Source organism: Cavia porcellus, unplaced genomic scaffold, assembly GCF_034190915.1.
Source record: "Cavia porcellus strain 051 isolate PalLab524CR breed Dunkin Hartley unplaced genomic scaffold, mCavPor4.1 scaffold_1, whole genome shotgun sequence".
In the NCBI taxonomy this organism is placed as follows: domain Eukaryota; kingdom Metazoa; phylum Chordata; class Mammalia; order Rodentia; family Caviidae; genus Cavia; species Cavia porcellus.
The window spans coordinates 213,501,912-213,522,987 of record NW_026947484.1 but is presented as its reverse complement, the minus strand read 5'-3'; the positions used below and the strand labels follow the sequence as shown (position 1 = coordinate 213,522,987).

Below are 21,076 nucleotides of genomic sequence, written 5' to 3'. Positions count from 1 at the left end.
AGCTGCTGTAGCACCCTTTAAGGCAGACTGGTCTCTATTATTCATGCACTGCCCTGTAGTGTTATCATCACTACATCAGATGTTCTTAAGAAAACACCGAGTTATAACAGGAAGCTGTACAATAATAGTAAGTTGCATAATAAATCAAACCATCATGTCTAATCAAATTGAAGATAATATTATAAAGCTCCATTACTTTATATACCACTAAGAAAGAAAATATGCTGTCAAATTACCTCACCGTGCTTTATTGCTTAGAAATTTTATGAATTTTTTAATACTGAAAGAACCTTTCTAGACTTATTTAGAAAAATTTGAAATCATATATCATGCATAATATTTATAAGCAATCCAAGCTGGTTGAGGCATTCCTAAAATTCCCTCACATGCAGCATTTCACTCCTCTGAATCACTCTTACACTCAGAGTTATGGGGGGAGGGAGGGGGTCAAGGTTTACCAAGCAGTATTGTCTTTTATGCTATCAAGACCCTTGGCTGTATCTTAAAAGAAGATATCAAAAGATTTGGAGCTGCTATAAAACTCCAAATCATTTCTTAAATGGTTTATTGTCAATGACTGTCAATTAAAATAGTAAAGAGTTTGCAGTTCAGTCATACCTTCAGGATTAACAACCAAGTCCACACAGAAAGTTCACTAAGATTTACCACAAGGCCAATAGCAACTGTAGGATATCATTAATAGTAAGATGCACCCTGATTTCAGACAAGTGAAAAGATAAGAAGGTGCGCATTTTACAATTAGGAAAAGCACTCTTACAAAGTAAACTGTGCTTGCTAATTGAAGGTAGGTTACTATAATAAACATACCTGATATTAGTTATAATTATAAATTAATGATTTTTCTCCTTCTTGTTCTCAGTCCTGAACTATAAGTCAGCAAACTTCCCCAAATGTCCCAAGGAAACAAGGAAGACAATTTAGTGGAGTCCTCAGTATGTGTTCTGAATATGTTAGTATCATTTAATAACCAAAGAGCTTGCTCTAGAAGACTGACAGCACAAAAGTACTTCTGTGTTTCAAAGACAACTTGGTGAGGACTTCCGGGAGAACATGGTGGATAAGATAACAGCAGCTATGGAGGCTCTCTAAGATAGCCAGCTTAGAATCCAGGAATGGTGCGGTGTGAGGAGTCCTAAGCAAGGGGAGATATAACCTGTCGACCCAGGAACGAACTAAGCTGAGAGAAACCAATTGGAAATGCAATCCCGGGGCTATAACCGGAACAGATAAAATCTCAGTGTGGAAGCTGGAACCTGTGCCTCTGGAAACTGCAACTTGAATTTCCTGCTGCCACCGCTGCATCTGAATCAGTCAATCAGCACAGCAGGGACACAACGTGAAAGTTCTGAGAGCGGGACTGGCAGGGAGCCCTGCATCAACCTGCGATGAGTGAGAGGAACAGGGACCCTTCCATAGACTAGGAGACTCCAACAGAGGACGTTCTGGGACCGGGCATATTAGCTGGAACAGGACGCTGCAGGGACTTTAGTCACATATTCCCCGCAAGTGGGATTGGTGGGGAGCGCATGGCCTGGGTGACGCCACAGACTAAGACCCAATAGGCTAGCCCAAACCAGGTCCCAGCACCTGGTGGTGCACCCTAGCAGTGAAGCCCTCACTAGGTTGACCTGCAGGGGCAGGCCCAGCAAAGGCTGCCCAGGTCTGTGTCTCCCTAGTGCACCGAAGTGGGAACACCTAGCTGGAGGATTCAAACAAACTGTAACGGACAAAGAAAGAAACTGGGCCTCCTATATACACTTGTATGGAAGGAACAAAAAGTATGGGAAGAGGGAGCAACAAGAAAGGGTCCTCAGTCCCCAATTCTGAGAACAATGATCCAGGAAAGGTTAATGCAAAGGAGAATGAGGACAGAAAACATGCAATATCAGACACGGCACCAATAGAAATAAAGCAGTATCTTTGGAGCCTCATAGACGAATTCAAAAGTGAAGTATTTAATGAAGTAAAGCAAGATATAAGTATTATAGTTAGAGAAATGCTAAGCACTGCCCAAGAAAAAACAGATGGTGGAATGGAAGAACAGAAAAAGAGGGGAGAATTGTTTGATGGAGAAAAAAGAGAAAACATAGAATACGTGAAGCAGATTCAAAGAGATTACCAGGAAACTAAAAACTCTATTAAAAGCTGGCATACCAGCTTGAAAGAAACTAAGGATAGATTTATCTGAACTGGAGGACAGATTTGTAATGAGGGAGCATGAAATGAAATACTTCTTAAAAATAACAAAGAAATAAACAGCAATAATACAAAGGCTAGAAGATGATAGGATCTATAACTTAAGAATTAAGAACATAAAAGAAAAAGTAGGGACACAAACAAATGAACTACAAAGGCTTTTCACAGAAATAATCCAGGAGAATTTCCCTAATTTAGCAAAAGGTAAAGATACTCAGAGGTATGAGACATACAGGACCCCAGCCACCTACAATCCAAACAGAACTACACCCAGGCATTAAATAATCAAAATTCCAAAAATCCAATATAAGAACAGAATATTAAAAGCCATCAAAGACGAGAAACAGATCACTTACAAGGGAACACCCATCAGAATTACAGCAGACTTCTCAGTACAAACCATCAAATCATGAAGATCGTGGGGGGAAATAATTCAAGCTTTGAAAGATAATAACCTCCAGCCAAGATTGATATATCCTGCACAACTGTCCCTAGAAATTGATGGAAAAACAAGGTGCTTCCAGGATAAAGAGGAACTAGGGGAATTTGTAACCACCAATTCAACTTATAGAGAATACTGCAGGACATTCTAAAAAAGAAAAATTCCAAGATTCCAGAAACAGTGGCAGAGAGGTCACAATGAATGGAGCAGAAAGCGAAATGCAGAAGACAAACTGACAACTAATGACAGAAAAAGAGCTCAACAGAAATGAGGCAGAGAAGGTTGGATGGTAGGAACAGCTATTTTGGAGAAAACAAGACATCATAATAGCAGTGCTGATTTAATATCATCTTGTTTTGAAGTCCCATAAAGCTTTTGTTCTTCTGTCTCCATTGCTCTTAACATGTTGTATCTTATTGGATTTTATTATATGTGATAATATAAACAAAAACTTTTATAGACAAGGAGATTATACAGAAACCATTGTTTATTTTGTGTTAGTTGATTCTAAATACGCTGTAATATTGTCATTCTCTTGAATGGATTTACATTGTCTTGATATGTTTCATGCTACAGTACAAGAAGTTATACTCAAAGATTTCAAGGAAAGAGACACTATGGTAACTACTTTTATGTCGGGATATCTTGTGGTAAAACACTATTTTGCTTGAATGGTTATGTTTTGACCTGTGCTGTTTTGTTGTTATGTCCTCTTTTATCTCAATCTCCTTTTTTTATTACTTTTTTATTTTTTTATCTTTTTGATTAAGGGAAAAATAAAAATAGCAGGATATATTATAGTAACTCACTTTGATTTCCTATTAACTTAATTTGAAACCCTGTATTGCTCTCACCATCTTGTTTGACTGATTTTCCTCCATTCTGTTCTGACTGATAGTACCAAGTTCGAGAGTATAGGCAACAACTGTGAAGACAGTAAGATTCATTATGACGCCCATTTTGGTTTGACTATTATCTTCTTTTGAAGTCCTGTAATGTCTCCAATGTTTTGGTTTTATTGGTTTTGTTCTTTACTGTTTTGTTCAATTTTATTATAACTGATGATATAGGCAATTCTTTTTAAGATAGCAAGAGGCAGTATGGTAACCATTGTTGATCACCTTGTATTTTGTTTTTACATTATGTATTATGTCCATCCTTTTGATTTGACTGACTCTGCTTTGTTATATCACATTTGGTTTTATTCTCTTCAAAAAAAAGTAATAAGAACTATGGGAGTAAGGAAACCCAAAATGTGTAACTGTCATTGTACAAAAGAAAGGAAAAGAAAGTGCTCTAAAGGATATAACTGCATGTATATTTAAGTGTATAAGATAGATAACCATATTACTGAGTTTTGTTGGATCAATGAACAGAATTGTTTGCAGTCTCACTGTTTGAATGTCCACTTTATATGCTTTAATTTTGTAACTTGAACAACTATTTCTAAGATGATAATACGTAATCTATTAACTAGTGATTTCCTACTGTTTTTTTTTCTGAAATTTTGTATAACTTGTACCCTTTTTCGTTTTTTTTCTTTTTCTCCATAAATAAAATTAAAAAAAAAAAAGACCACTTGGTGATTATCCAAGCCGTAGCCAAAACTCTGGATTGCAATATTTAGCAAGTAAACATAATAATGAAAAAGACCATACAGCAAAGCCCTCGACCTCACTGATTACTTCTGAACTATAGTTTTTACAAAGCTAGATAGTCTTTACAGAGCAGAAGCAGAAGAATGAAAGGGGAATGACCATGTAAAGACAATCAACATGACAGCAATAAGAAGATATAGCTAATGGAAAAAAAGCAAAGCTATAAACAAGTTGGAAATAGAAAGAGAATATTTTGGGATCATTAAAATAAAGGCAAACAACTCTATGTAACTCAAAGCACACCAGATATTGAGGATAGCTAAACAAATAAGCTATGGTCCCATTGATGGTAACTTCGTTGCCTCTCCTACCTTTAACCTCCCACCTACTTCTCCTTCCAAACCAGAGGCCTGTTTGTGTTTCATGGATCTATCCCAGTTCTGTAAAGTTGTTCAGAAACTGCCCCATATCCACAAGATTATACAGAATGGCTCGAACACTGGCTTTCAAATTGACGTTTGCACTAATTACTGGGTTATAAAATTAATTTAGTAATGCTATCAGCATAAAAGATCAAGAAAGAAACAGGATGAACCACATACAGTACATTTTACATATCCTTACTATGCAATGAGTAGCACAAGTCATAGAGACAACTGAGATTATTAAGTGAGAAGAAAAAAACCACGTCAGCTAAGAATAGATATATGGTTCAAGAGCATCACATCTGAATGTCTGAAACAGTATAGCCAACTAAATCACTGATTGATGGAGAGGTTTACAGAGTTACAAAGAAAAGTATACAGTATCTACTGGATACATACTATTTCAAAGGAGTTTAGTTATAAACTGTATTTCAGGAAGGAGGTTCCTGATTATATTTTTAAAATTCTCAACAATTGTAATATGTTAACTTAGACAGCAATGGCTGCTGTAATGTCTTGTTTTCTTCAAAGTACCTGTTTATACCATCATGCATAATAAAATCAAACAAAACAGAATAAAACCATTTGAACTAATGAATGAATATATTATAAGACTTCAAAGCAATATAATGGAGAACCACGATTATCATACAATCTTATGTACTTTTACCATTTCTTATACTAGGGAGACTATATGGTATTTATACATGTGAGTTTGATTTATTTCACTTATGAGTATGGTCTCAAGTTGTGTCCATGTATTTATAAATATCTTAATGTAATCATTCTTTATAGCTGAGTAGTACTCCATTGTATAAAAATACCACATCTTTTTTATCCATTACTCACTTAAGGGACACTTAGGTTGTTTCCAAGATCTGGCTATTACAAATTGTGCTGCTTTAAACATGGGTGCACATATATCACTGTGATATGATGTTTTCAGTTAGTGTGGAAATATACCCAGAAGTGGAATAGCTGGGTCAAATGAGACTTCCAACCTTTTGAGGAATCTCCAGACTGATCTCCACAGTGGTTGCACCAGCCTACACTCCCACCAACAGTGCAGGAGAGTTCCTTTTCACACACAGCCTCTCCAGCATTTGTTGTTGGTAGGTTTCTTTATCCTGGCCATTGTTTCTTGAGTTGGAATCTCAGAGTTGTTTTAATTTGCATTTCTCTAATGATCAATGATGCCGAACATTTTTTTCATGTATTTATTTTCCATTTGTATTTCTTCATCTGAGAACTGTGTATTCATCTCAAATACCCATTTTTGGATTGGGTCTTTGATTTTAGGGGTCTGATTTTTTAAAATTCTTTATATGTTCTAGACAGAAGTCCTTTGTCTGAGGGACAGCTGACTAAGGTTTTTTCTCAATTTGTGGGTTTTCTTTTCACTATGCTGGAGATTTCTTTTGACGTGCAGAAACTTTTTAATAAGAGGTGATCCCAGTTATTGATTCTGTGAAGCATTTCTCATGCGGTGTGACTCTTGTTCATGAATTCTCTACCTATGCCTATGTCATCAAGACTTTTACCTACTTTGTCTTCTAACAGATTTAGTGTTTCTGTTTTAATATTTAGATCTTTAACCCATTTATATTTTAGTTTAGTACATGGTGATAGGCATGGGTCTAGTTTTAGTTTTCAGCATATGGAAAGCCAGTTTTTCCAGCACCACTTATTAAAGAGGCTATCTTTCTTCCAGTGAACATGTTTGGCCCCTTTGTCAAAGATAATGTGGCTGAGTGTGTTGATAGTTGTGGTTGTATCTTCTAATCTATTCCATTAATCTGCACGTTTTTGTTCTAGTACCATGCTTATTTTATCATAGCAGCTTTGTAGTATAACTACAAGTCAGGGATTGTGTTGCCTCCTGCCTTGCCTTTGTTGCCGAGAATTGCCTTTGTTATTCTACGTCTCTTCTGGTTCCAGATGAATTTTTGGAGTGATTTCTCTAGATCTATGAGGTGTGTTAGTGGTATTTTCATTGGGATTGAATTAAATCTGTATAACAATGTTGGGAAAATGGCTATTTTCACAATATTTATTCTTCCTATTCATGAACAAGGAATATGTTTCCATTTTCTGAGGTCCTTTTCAATTTCTTTTTTCAGGGTATTGTAATTTTTGCTGAATAGATCTTTTACTTCTTTCAATAGATTGATTACTAAGTATTTCACTTTGTTGTATGCTATTATGAAGGGTGTGGCTTCTCTTATTTGTCACTCAGTGATTTTGTTGTTAATATATAGGAATGCTATTAATTTTTGAGTGTTGACTTTGTATCCAGCTACATTATTAAATTTATTTATTATACCTAGGAGTCTTTCAATGGAGTTTTGTGGGTCTTCTATGTAGAGGATCATGTCATCTGCAAATAATGATAATTTAACTTCTTCTTTTCCTATCCTTACTCCTTTTATTTCTCTCTCTTGTCTAATCGTGCTGACTAGTATTTCCAGCACTATGTTGAATAGGAGTGGTGACAATGGACATCCTTGTCGTGTGCCTGAGTTTAGGGTAAAGGCTTTCAGTTTTTGGTCATTTGATGCTGGCTACTGATTTGTCATAGATGGCCTTTATCATATTGAGGTAAAGACCATCTATTCCAACTCTCTGTAAGGTTCTTATCACGAATAAGTGTTGGATCTTATCAAAAGTTTTTCTGTATCTATAGAAAGGATCATGTGATTCTTATTTTTGGCTCTATTGATATGGTGGATTATATTTATTATTTTACGTATGTTGAACCATCCCTGCATGAATCCTACTTGGTCAAGGTGTATAATCTTCTTGATGATTTGCTGCATTCTGTTTGCCAATATTGGATTGAGAATTTCTGCATCTATGTTCATTAGGGAGATTAGTCTGTAGTTCTCTTTTTTAGCTGGATCTTTCTTAGGTTTTGGTACTATACTAATATTTGCTTCCAGGAATGAGTTAGGAAGAATTGCTTCCCTTTCAATTTTATTGAAATCTGAGGAGTGTTGGCATTAAATCTTCTTTGAATTTCTTGTAGAATTCCACAGTGAATCCATCTGGGCCTAGGCTCTTCTTTGCTGGTAAGGATTCAACTACATTTTCAATTTCATTAATAGATATTGAGTTATTCGGCAGTTTTATATCTTCTTGACCCAGCTTTGGTAGTTCAGATGTTTCTAGCCATCTGTCCATTTCTTCTGTTATCGAACCTATGAGAGTAGAGGTTTTCAAAATAGGTATTGTTCTGTATTTCCACAGAGTCTGTAGTGATTTCACCTTTTTCATTCCTTATTGCATGAATTTGAGATTTTTCTTCCCTTTTTACAATAAGGTTGGTTAGGGGCTTATTGATTTTATTTATTTTTGCAAAGAACCAACTCTTTGATTCATTAATTCTTTGTATAGTCTCTATTGCATTGATTTCTGCTCTGATCTTTATAATTTCCTCCCTTCTTTTGGCTTTTGGCTTGACTTGCTCTTCTTTTTCTAGATGTTTGAGGTGTAGGATCAGGTTATTTATTTGTGTTCACTCTGTTTTCCTAATGTGGGAATTCACTGCAATAAATTTTCCTCTGAGGACTGCTTTCTTTACATCCCACAGATTCCAATAAGTTGTAATTGTATTTTCATTTGCTTGCAAATATTGTTTAATTTCTTTAATTTCCTCTGTGACCCAATGATTGCTCAGGAGTGTATTATTCAATTTCCATGTGTTTGTAGGGTTTTTGCATTTTCTTTTGTCATTAATTTCTATTTTCATGGTGCTATGACCCAATAACATGCATAGAATAATTTCAATTCTTTTGCATTTACTTAAGTATGTTCTGTGGGCTACTATATGGTCTATTTTAGAAAATAGTCCATGTATAGCTGAGAAGAATGTATATTCTGATGTTGTTGGGTGGAACACTTTGTATACGTCTATCAAGTCTATTTGTTCACAGGTGTGACTCAGTTCTGTTATTTCTTTGCTGATTTTCTGTCTGGTTGATCTGTCCTTTGGTGTCAATGGCATTAAAGTCTCCTATTATAATTGTGTTATTGCTTATTTGATTTTTCATTTCTGTCATTACTTGTTTTGTATACCTGGGTGCTCCCAAATTTGGTGCATATATATTTAAGATTGTTATCTCTTCCTCTTGAAGTTTTCTCCTAACTAGTATGCAGTGACCTTCAGTATCTCTTTGCATCATTCTCAGTTTGAAGTTCCCATTATCTGTAAATAGAATAGCTACCCCTGTGTTGTAGTCAGGAGTTGTGCAGAGAACAATTAGAATATGGACATGGATTTTATAATATTATTTTATAATGGTCACCGGGAGTTAACACAAGAAAATGCAGGAATTCTATCCGCAACACCAAAGACATAGAATATTTAGTCAAGGGTCTGAATCCCACAGCAATGTCCCACATGAGTCCAGATGAAAACCCAGAGCTTATGACAATGTCTCCTATGAGTCCAGCTCAAGATCCAGAGCCCGCAAGAAAGTCTCACGCCAGTCTCTTTTATGGATCTGTACTGGGAAGGCCCAAAAGTCAGTGGTGGAAGCCAGAAAGTCTATGCCAGCGGGGTGAAGGAGCTGTGCTGATGGAATGACGGTTCTATGATGGAGCCAAGAAGTCACACAACAAAGACCAGGGCTGTCCTCAAAGCCACCACAGCCATCCTCAGCAACACGGAGGCCCCAAGCTCCTCTGACAACAAGCATAGTAGGGTACATGCCAGGAAGGCAGTGCAATGAGTTCATCCTGGAGACCAAGTGGCACATGTCTTCCCCTCTGGAGCCAGGAAGAAATGCTCGATGTGAGGACTAAAGCTTCTCCAAGAGAACCAATGGTTTAAACAGCAACACATAGGAGAACTCACAATGCTTCAAAGCAACAACATTTTAACGCCTAAACACTTTGACCTTCTCCACCTATTTATGCTGGCAACTTTCCTCAGGTAGAGCATTTTTGCTCAATGCCATGCTGATGTATCCAGCTGGCGTTAAGTTGACCACCAGTTCTTAATCCATAACACCCTGCTTTTGGGGGGGGGGTCCTGTTGCATGAAGTACTGTTTTCCATCCTCAGAGTTTCAGTCTATGAGGTTCCCTTTGGGTTAGATGGGTTTCTTGTAGACAGCTTATGGTTGGATATTATTCCTTGATCCATTCTGTCAGTCTGTTTCTTTTAATTGGTGAATTGAGGCCATTTACATTAATGTTATAACTGATATATATTGGTTTATTTCTGACATATTATCTTTCTGCTGTTGCTTCTTTATCTTTTTACTTTGTTTAATTGTCTGCCGTAGTTAGTGGTTCTTTCCTATGTTTATCTAGAATGTCTTTCAGTATTCTTTGCAGGTTTGGTTTGGTGATCATGAAGTTCTTCAGCTGTTCTTCATCATGGAAGTATGTTATTTCTCCATCCATTTTGAAGGATAGTTTTCCAGGGTAGATCAGTCTGGGTTGTAAGTCATTTACCTTTCAGATCTGAAATACTTCACTCCATGCTCTTCTTGACTTCATTGTTTGTGTTGAGAAGTCTACTGTGATTCTGATATCTTTATAGGTGATCTGTCTCTTTTAACAGCTTTTAATATTCTGTTCTTATGTTGGATTTCTGGGATCATCATTATTATATGTCTGGGTATAGTTTTATTTTGGTTATGGCTATTTGGAGTTCTTTTCACTGATCCATATATTACTTTCCATTCTCATGTTTGGGAAATCTTCAGCTATTACTTCTGTAAATAGCCTCTTGAAATCATTTGCATTGTCCCCCTTATTTTTCATTTATCCCCATTAATCTTATGTTGTTTTTCTTTGCATTATCTTGCAGCTGTTGAATTGTCATTTCCTGATTCCTTGTTATTTTTAAAAGATCTTTCCTTTCCTGTTCACTAGCTGCAATCTTGTCTTCGAGGCCTGAAATTCTATCTTCACTTTCATGGAGGCAGTTTTGCCAACTTTCAATGGAATTTTTGATTTCCTATATATCTCTTTGAATATGCTTCATGCATTGTTTTTTCTTATATTGTTCATTCAGGGTTTCCATCTTTTTGCATTGTTCTTCTAATTTTTTAACTATGTCTTCTTTAGATATATTCAGCATTTCTTTGATTACACTTACCATTTCTTTCACCTGGGAGATTTTTTTTCTGATTTGAGTTCTTTTATAGCTTCCCGGAGTTGTTTCTTTATTTCAGTTGATATCATCTCAGGTGTATGGCTTATATTTTCTTCTATGTATTTGACGGCTAGGCTTGCTTGAGATGGGTTGGATGTCTGAGATTGCATTTTGGTCTTCTGTTTTGTCATTTTCCTATTTCCAGGTTTCGAGCGATATTCCAAAGCTTTCCACAGGTGTGCTAGAAATGACCTCATGTGTCCACAGCTCCCCAGGACTGATTGGAGGTTGCTGGGGTGGTCCAATCAGGCCCAAGGAATCTCGTGCCTCCTATGTTGTTCAAAAAGCTGGGTGAGGTCCTCGTCTTTGGGGACAATGGTCCAGAGCTCTCCCCAAGCTAGTGTAAGCGCGCTGGAACTCACCTTTGCGCCCTCAGCTCCAGGCGCTCAACGGAGGTCAAAATGAATCATGTTAAGCTTAGAAGAAAAAAAAATAATGCAGTAAGACCTATAAAAGCAAGATCAAATACCAGATTGAGGTTAATAGAAGGGTTAATAGATAAAAAAGTCAGAAAAAAATATGACCCTTCGTAATCTTTGACATAACTTGAGACATTTTAAATAGAAAGGGGTAATTCTAACTTTAAAATAAACTTCATTTTCTAAAAGTTTTATAAATAGGGAAAATTTAATAAAAATGACAGCTCCCAGATGTTCATTGGTAATGTTCTTGTAGATAACGGCTTAACACCTTCAAAATTAAAAAGTAGAAAAAAATGACAGGAGCAAAATACTGCCTCTCCAGGACCTGGAATTGAAACACTTGGAATTTAGTGAAGAAAAAAATGAAGTAGATCTCCAGGAATTAAGAAAGAGCCAAGAGGAATGCATATTCTCAGACTTTCCTTCTTTAGATCCAAGAACTGGAGTGAAAAAAAGCCAATTCACTGGATGGCTGCTGACACAGTCAGAGACTGTTCTTGACGACATATGAGTTTCTGGATTAACTGGTTCTAGACCAGCTTGTCTTCTGGGCAGTGATACTTCCTCACTGTTCAAACAAGAGCCATAGCTACCCTTACTGCTCAAGACAGTATGACTTGGGATCTCTGATGCTTTTCTAACTGAAACACTTTCTGTAGTAGGAAGACAAAAGCAATAAAAACAATAATCCAATTACAAAAGTCCTTGGAATTTTACTGTTAACCTTGTTGGTAGAGTTCATAATAACCATCTAACTGAATCTTCATAACACCTCACAAATAAATATAGTATATAAAATATCGTATCTTTCTATCTAAAAACTAATTTGAAGGCAGTAGCAAGACACATGTGCATGTATGAACTAAAGATTCACCCAGAGGGGACTCATACAAATGAATGATTGAACTGCAGGCACTGAAGCACTGTGAGGCTGTTAAAAATCACAGAGTAGATCATTCATTTCAACATACTTAACAAGGAAAAAGGTCAAGACAACGTATTGAGCTAAAATTTAATTCTAACAGCTATTTGTGTAAAAGAAATTTTCCCAAGCACTTTTGTTCACTGTAACCATAGATTTCACTTTTCCCCAATTTTTTACCCAGGATAGTATAAAGAGTTAATACTATTTTCTAAAAGTAACATTCTTACGTATCTTTGGAAATATTTTTTTAAAGTTCCATACTGCAGTGAAAATGTCATCTTTGGCATTAAACACAAGCATTCGTTTGGCTGTTCTAAAAACATTTTCTAAGCAACTATTATATACCAGACACTGTGACAGTTGTGTTAAGTGTTAAGAGTATAGGAAAAAATCATATGTATTCCAGTCTTCAAGAAGTTCCATTTAGATTTGCCGAAAGCTGAGATGTGACACATTGCCCTACTGGCAGTCCCGGTACAGGAGGCGACAAGGCCCCAGGACTAACTGTGCTAATATAATCCTTTAGGTCTTAATGCCAGGAAAAAAGGACCATTCCCCTTTTAAAAAAAAAGTTATCAAACTCTTTGTGGGGCAAATTATTTGAATTGTATAGACAGTTTTTAGAATTTAAGGACACTTTGGGTGTCACAGTTTTACATAAAATTTATGAGATTTTAAAAAAGAAATGTAAGTGATCATTTATGTCAGTCAGCTTTTTTGAGATTAGAAACCACAATTACTATTCTACTACAAACTTCTGAAGAACTGCTCATCAAACTGCTGACTTATACAAAACACAAAATACAAAATGCAGCTTGATACTAAAAATGCAAAAGAGCTTCTCATTGAAAATCTACACAATTTTAAATAAAAGCAAGTTTATTTCTTCATTTTGCATCTACTTTTCTTTGACTGACACATGACAGTTTAAAATAGTCATCCAGGAAGATGCGTGAATGATACATGATAGACAGAACTAACTGATAGATAAATGGGAAACATTTGAACAAACAGAATAGTGTGTGCTGAAAAACAGCTCTTTCTCCAGGTCTTCAAATACAGTATACAAGAGTTTTTATGAACTCTCTTTACAATGAGGGCAGAGTTCAGCACCATAAAAATATCTAGCTATTTAAAAACCTGGTTGTAACGATAGTGATCACATAAGCAACAGTACAACTACTCTTGAAAAAAAAGGTTTGAAAAAGATTTTTTCATAAGCACATTTTAAAAAATACTTTGAACACAAGTAGAACATTTTTTTAACTTTTAAATGAATAAACTATAGTGAACAACTTACTGTTTTTATAGGGCTCTGAGATTAAGATGGCAGATGGGACTTGTCTTTCAGCATTGAAGGAATTTTTCCAAAACTAGAAATTTATAGTAAATATGGCCAGTTAAGTTAGGTTTGCTGGTGCTTCCCTGTAGTCTCAGCAGACTGGGAGAGTGAAGCAGGAGGACTGCAAGTTTGAGCCCAGCCTGAGCGTAGCACAAAAGCCCTGGGTTCAATCCCCAGTATTACAAGAAAGAAAGAAAATGGCGAAGGGAGGGGCATAGGAGGAAGAAAGGAAGGAAGGACGGACGGGTGAAAGGAGGGCAGGAAGGAAGGAAGGAAAAGAAAGAGAAAGGAAGGAAGAAAAGTGAGAAGAAGAGAGGAGAGAAAAGAAAAAAAGAAAAGAATCAGAATGATCAGTGGTCCTAATAGGAAGTAATAAATCACAGGAAGAGGTTCTCTTTGCAAACCTTCTCTAATAAAGCATATGGAAGGTGTGCAGAAGATTCCTCAATTACTAACTCAGCAATCAAGCATCAGTTCTCATGAACTTATAATGTGTTACGTAAATCAATTATTTAAACCACCTTGATAGAAAAATCTCTGGGACAATGATTGTTTTATTTGTTCTACACAAGAGAATGAAATATAATTTAAAAAAATAACCTTCCAGGACTTGAGCAGCCCCATTCCTAGTGTATGAACCTTTGAGAGTAGGACATGAGTGCCCACACATCGTCAGTGAAGTCCTCCACTCTGAATGGCCAGAACTACTATTTCAGGGCACTGCCTACTCTCTGCAATCTAAAATTCTGCAGCAGTTTTTCTGTGCCAGGCCTCACTGGAGTCTTGGCCTACAGAAATGTGTCTTAAAATCTGGAAAATAATTTTAGACATTAGACAACAGGCAATGCAGGACCTATGATTAAGAGAAAAGAAAACTACTTAAGATGAACCACACAATTGCCCAATTTTCACTTTGGGGACACTTACTAAATGTTGCACAAGCAGAGCAAGCAGTCTTAGCAAGCTGAAGAAGGACAGCCTGGAGGCAAAGAGTGCTGAAGCAGCTAGAATTTTAAAGGCACACCAGAGAGAACCAACCTTTGGAGAACAGAACACCAGAAACGTTTTAAAAAGATAGCTTAAATATTTATTACCAAAGCTGTACATATCCAGGGCACAAGGACACCTCCACCAGACCAGACAAACAACAGCTTCCTAGAAATTGTGAGCTGATGGAGACCCTTGAGAATGGACCGAACCTGGAGACATAAGATGTTCCACTACTTTGACCTCAACAGATAACTGGTTGATTCCCTGTAAAAATAGTCTATTCTAGACTAGAAGAGAGATGACCAAACACTCTCCTAGCAAACTGAAAAAGCAACCCTCACCCAGATGAGCTCACCAGAGAATTCTATCAAACATTTAAGGAAGAAATTATACTAATTCTCTATAATCTCTGCCAGAAGATAAGACCAGATAGATATTTTTAAAAAATACCAACTAGTATCTCTCAGTAATAAAGATGCAAAAATGGCCTTATTCCAGGTATCCATGTCCTGTTTCATATTCAAGACTTGATTAATGGATTCCTTCACATAAACTGGCTAAATAAGAAAAACCATATGTAATCCTATTGACAGATGCAAAAAAAAGATTAAATCTAACACCTGTTCATAGTACAAACTCTTAGCAATCTAGGTATAAAAGGGAATATCAACTTGGTTAAAAACATGAACAAAAACTCCTGAGGTTAACATAAAATTTAAAAGTATGAAACATAAGATTTCTCACTAAGATCAAAAACAACAAAAGTATGTCTCTTGTCACCATTCCTTTTCAACACCATACTACCAGTTCCAGGTAATGCAGTAAAACGAAGAAAGGAAAAAAGTACAAGGATCGGAAAGGAACAAATAGAACTCTTTATCAGTCACTTTTCTGTCTGCAGAAAGTTCAAAGAAATCAACTAAAAAATTCCTAGAACTAATCTGTCCTTATAGTAAGGATGCAGGTGAACATTAAAAAGTCAGTTATGTTCCTATATATCAGTAATGAAACAAAATTAAAAATATATTATCATTTACATTAGCACTCTCAAAAATAAAAAATTAACTACAAATATACATATATATCTTTTTAATTTTAAACAGAAAAAACAATAAAAACTGATAATTTCAAAACAATGGTTAATATACTGATTATTGTTATCTTCAAAGTAGCTGCCCACATTACAAGACATAGGCATAAAGAATTGATCAAACAATGTAAACACAAACCATTCTTTTCAATGAATTAACAGTAATTAGTAGTAAATTAGTAGTAAATTAGTAGTATACACACACACACACACACACACACACACACACACGGCTAAGAAAAAATGTTTTTTTCTTTTCTATTCCTTCTTTTCTCCTTTCCCCCATCCCAGTTTTTCTTTCCTTTTGAGCAGTTTCTTCTCTTTTTATATCTATTGTACATTTTGGATCTTTACTTATTCTTTCAGTTTCTTATTTAGGTTTACACATGCCAGTCTGATTTATTTCACTTGTAAGGTCTCAAGTTGCATTAATTTGCCTATAAAAGCCTATTCCGCTGTATAAAAACACCACATCTTTTTTATCCATTACTCAGTTGATGGGCATTTGGGTTGTTTCTAAGACTTAGCTATTATAAATTGTGCTGCTATAAATATGCGTGCACATATATTACTGTGCTATTATGTTTTAAACTCTTCTAGGAAAATATCCAAAAGAGGAATAGCTGGGTCGAATGGGACCTCTAATCCTAGTTTTGTGAGGAATCTCTACATTGATTTCCACAGTTGTTGTACCAGTCAACACCCCCACCAACAGTGGAGAAAGGTTCCTTTTTCTCGACAGGTCCTCCAGCATTTGTTATTGGTTGATTTCTTAATGACAACCATTCTTTCTGGAGTGAGACAGAATCTCAGTGTTGTTTGAATTTACATCTCTTGAATGAGCAATGATGGGGAACATTTTTTACGATATTTATTTGCCATTTGTACTTCTTTATTTGAGAAGTACATACTTAAACGTCCATTTTTAGATTGGGTCTTTAAATGTGGAGAGGCATCTGGTTTTTCAATTATTTATATATTCTATATATAAGTCCTTTGTTTTAGAGACAGTTGGCTAAAATTTTTTCCTAACCTGTGGTTTTCTTTTTACTCTGTTGGTGATTCCTTTTGATGGGCAAAACATCATACTAAATGAACAAAAACTGAAAGCTTTCACTCTAAAATCAGGAATAAGACAAGGTCCATTATTACCACTCCTATTCAATATAGTTCTGGAAACATTAACCAGAGCAATTAGACAAGAAAGAGAAATAAAAGGAATAAGGATAGGAAAGGAAAAAGCTAAATTATCATTATTCACAGGTGACATGATACTTTACATTGAAAGACCCCCAAAATTCCACCAAGACTTCTACATTTAATAATGTTGGATACAAAGTCAACATTCAAAAATCAGTAATTTTTGTACATTTTTATTTCTATGATGTATTTATCTGTCAAAATATCATCTATATAAAAAAAAAACCCTACAAAACTCTGATAAAGCCTGGCGTGGTGGCACATGCTTCTAATCCCGGAAATTCAAAGGCTGAGGCAAGGACTGGCATGAGTTCAAGGGCAGCCTGGACTACAAGAACGAGAACCTGTCTCAAAACAACAGCAGCCACAGCAACAACAACAAAAAACCATCTAGTAAAATAAAGCAAAGAATTAAATGAGTGGATAGATATGACAACTCAATACTGTAAAGATACTAGTTCTTTCTATCTTGATCTACTGATTCAAAACAACCCAAATTAAAATTGTATACCAGGTGTGGTGGTGAATGCTTGTAATCCCCACCCTCAGGCAGGAGAATGAAGGCAAATTCAAGGCCAACCTAAACTACATAGTGAATTCAGCATTAGTCTGAATCACATAATGAGACTGTCTAAAAAAAAAAAAAAAAAACAGCAGAGTGGTAAACATCAGCAACTATGCTACTCTTGAGATTCAGAATCCAGACAGTGGAAAATAACAACTTGGGGAAGAAAAGGAGAGAAGTGGATTCCCAGGATCCCGGAAGGATGTGAAGGGAGAATTGAAGCCACAGAGAGAGGGAAGAGATAGATAGCAATGCAGAAAAAGGAGGTGCAAACTATACTTTCTCCCTGACTCCAAGTCCAAAGTGAGAAAGGAAGAACAAATCTATAGAGACACAGTGAGCCTGGATGACTCCAGAGACCCCCAAGGAGAAACACAATGGTGGAATGAAGCAGTGGACGCTGTGAGCTACAACAGGTGGTGCATGACTCCAGCTGAATACTCTGCCATGTCCACTGCAGATGGCATTTTAGGGAGGGGAAAACTGAATCTGGGACTTAGAAGAGCTCTAAGTGGGCTTCATCTCAGAGTTTCTAGTGACTGGGTAAGCGACAACTACAAGAGATGTGCACAATCTGGCAGCTGAAGTCAGGCCAGCAAGAGATACCCAGAGTGCTGTAGGCTAAAAAACTGAGGCCCCAACTCCACAACCAGAGGCCAGGATCAGCCTAAACTTCTGTGGAGTTGAAAGAACCAAAATCAGCACTAAAGGCTCGCTGGGATTATGCAGCACATCCCACCTTTCCCCACTGCAGGTTAGCTGGGGTCATCCAGCACAGATCTGGGATCTGTCTGTTTCCTTGGTCTCACAGTGAGATCAAACATGCCCTGAGTTGGACACTACCGCAAAAAGCTGTAGACTCTAGAAGACAACCTTAGGCATGAAATCACAGAGAAATCCCTTTTTATTTTTTTCTTTTGTTTCTTTCTTTTTTGTACCAGGAATCAAACTCACCACCTTGCATTTGCCAGGCAGGTGCTTATGCCATTGAGCTATATCCCTGGCTTCTTTGGTTTTCTTTTTAGTGATTGTTTATTTTTGCTTTATAATAAGTGCAAACATTGTTTTTAGTTGTTTTGTTTACTTCTTGCTTTTGTTTGTTCCTTCTCTCTTTCCCTTCTGTTTTCTTCGCCTGTTTCCCAACGACTGAATAATCTTTTTTTCCTTCAAGCTTCCTTCTACTATCTCTTTTTCTTTTCTCTTGTTCCTTTTAGATTTTCTCCTCTGAGGATAAAAATCACTCTACTGAGGGGACATCTACTGAATGTAATTTTTAATATTGTTTTAGATTTTATTATATAACTATAAATCTTATATAGATGGCTAAAGGTGTCAAGTTAACAGTTACCACAATTTGGCTTTTTCTAGACTACGCTTGATGGCATTCTTACTGATTGTGTACTACTTTAGCAGTGTGACAAAGTTGTTCTGATCAGCTGTTCTTCCTTATATACCAATACTGAGATTGTGTGAGGCTCATAAACTTTACTCTGATACCAAACAACTGAGTGCTAGTCAAAACTGGCAGCAAGTTTATCCATAATAAGTTGAAGAGGTAGCATGTTGAGATAGATTTAAAAATCCAAAGCCAGTTACAACTAGAAGACATCTCTGAAAACTGCTAATTCCCTAAGAAGGTCTTGATACTAGTACTAAACCTGCTTAACATGAACAATGTACAAGTGTGAACATAGAAAACAAATTTTAAAAAGACAGAAAATGAGATGATACAAAAAGAGGCAACTTCGGATAGCCAGCTCACCCCAGGCAAAGCCTGAGGGCACTGAAGTGTAGAAATTAAAGCAATCCATTTTCTTAAACTCTCTGAAATGGTAGCACCAGAAGTTACAAAGCACACAAATGAGTCTCTTCTCTAGAAAAGAACAAACCAGAAATAATTTCTCAGATAAAAAAAGATGATGACCATAATGAAGGGCATGGTTAGCAATTCTAGGGCAGATAGAGACACACAAAAAAACAGAGTTTTGGAAAGTGATAGAAATTATGAATGCAACATAGGAATGAACTAGATTCCATAAAACAGATTGACACAGATATTCAGGAAATTAAAATTACTTTCGAAAGTATATACAGCAGAATCAACTGATGTGAGGACAGAATGTCAGATCTAGAAGACAGGTTTGTGGTTAGCAATCATGAAATGAAAGACTTAAAAATAGCAAGGGACCATGAAAAATCAATCTAACAGCTCCTAGATAATGCAAAGAAGAATAACATATGGCATGTTTAGATGCCCCCATCCCATCCCCTCCCATAAAAGCCTCATGACATCATAGATGGTACTTTTTCAGAGGTGACTGGAACCAGAGAGTGTGACGTTGGAATTGATTCATGGTTCAATGCTAGGATCAAGGACACCAGGATTAAGGGCATGAGTGCTCCCCACCCTAAGAACTCAGAATAAGATATAAGGGATAAAAAGAGCTGTGGTTGTTTCCTGTTGCTTTGCTACCTTCTGTCTACTATGAACTGCGTCTCTTCTCTGATGTCTGTCTACAATGCCAACCTTGCCTTAAAGCCAATCAATTATGAACTGAAACATCTACACATTGTAAGCCAAATAAACCTCTCAATAACTTAGCATGTCAGGTAGTTTGTCTCAGCAATGAGAAAAAGAACTAAGACAATAAGATCAACTAAAATCACAGAATAATCAGAAGATAGCCCAAGAACATAAAAAATCATTTCACAGAAAATTTCTGAAGCATAGAAAAAGAATTTTACATACAGATAAGTGAGGCACATAGAACTCCAATGAACCATGGTCAGAAAAAAACTATACCAGGCATATAATGGTCAAGATTCCAGAAAATCAACACAAAAACAGAATATTAAAAGTCATTAGCGAAAAGAAGCAAATCACCTATAAAGAAAAGCCCATCTGAATTATAGCAGGTTTCTGAACACAAATTCTTTAAGTCAAAGAGAGCTTGGAATGAAGTATTTGACACCCTAAAGAAAATAATCTCTAAACCAGACTGATACATGCCACAAACTATCTTTCACAGTTAAAAGAGAAATAAAACACTTCCATGATTAGGAACTGCTCAGGAAAATCATGACCACCAAATGAATACTCCAAGAAGTTCTGAAGGATATTTTAGAAAAAGACACAATTCCAAAAACCTCAATAGAATAAATTCACACAATTCCAACAACCCCAATAGAATAAATAAGGCAAGCAATTAAGCAGAAAAGAAAGAAAGGAAACCAATAGGAAAATATGATAAGGATATGTCAATATATGTCAATTATAAATATCACAGAAATGGTCTCAATTCACCAGTCAAAAGAAACAGGTTAGCAAAATGGATCAAGAAAGAAGATCCAACAATATGCTGCATACAAGAAACATATTTAATTCAAAAAGAAATTCATAGACTGAAAGTCAAAAGATGGAAAACAATTTTCTATGGGACAGGAACCCAGAGAAAGATAGGGTAGCTATTCTATTTTCAGACAAAGTGTAATTCAAGCCAAGACTGATCAGATGAGACAAAAAAGTCACTATATACTTATTAAGGGAACAATCCAAGAGGAACAAATAGCAGTCATAACCATGTTTGACAATACCAGCAACTTCAAGTAAAACAAAAATTAATGGCTTTATAAAATGAGATAAGCTCTAGTACAATTTTAATGGGTAATCTTAAAACCCCACAGTCACAAATACA

The 21,076-nt window shown here is 36.2% G+C and overlaps 1 protein-coding gene across 2 annotated transcripts in view; it reads right to left on the bottom strand.

Moving 5' to 3' along the window:
• Srbd1 (S1 RNA binding domain 1) overlaps positions 1 to 21,076 on the bottom strand; it is a 234,164-nt gene that overhangs the window by 32,720 nt on the left and 180,368 nt on the right. The window lies entirely within an intron of this gene.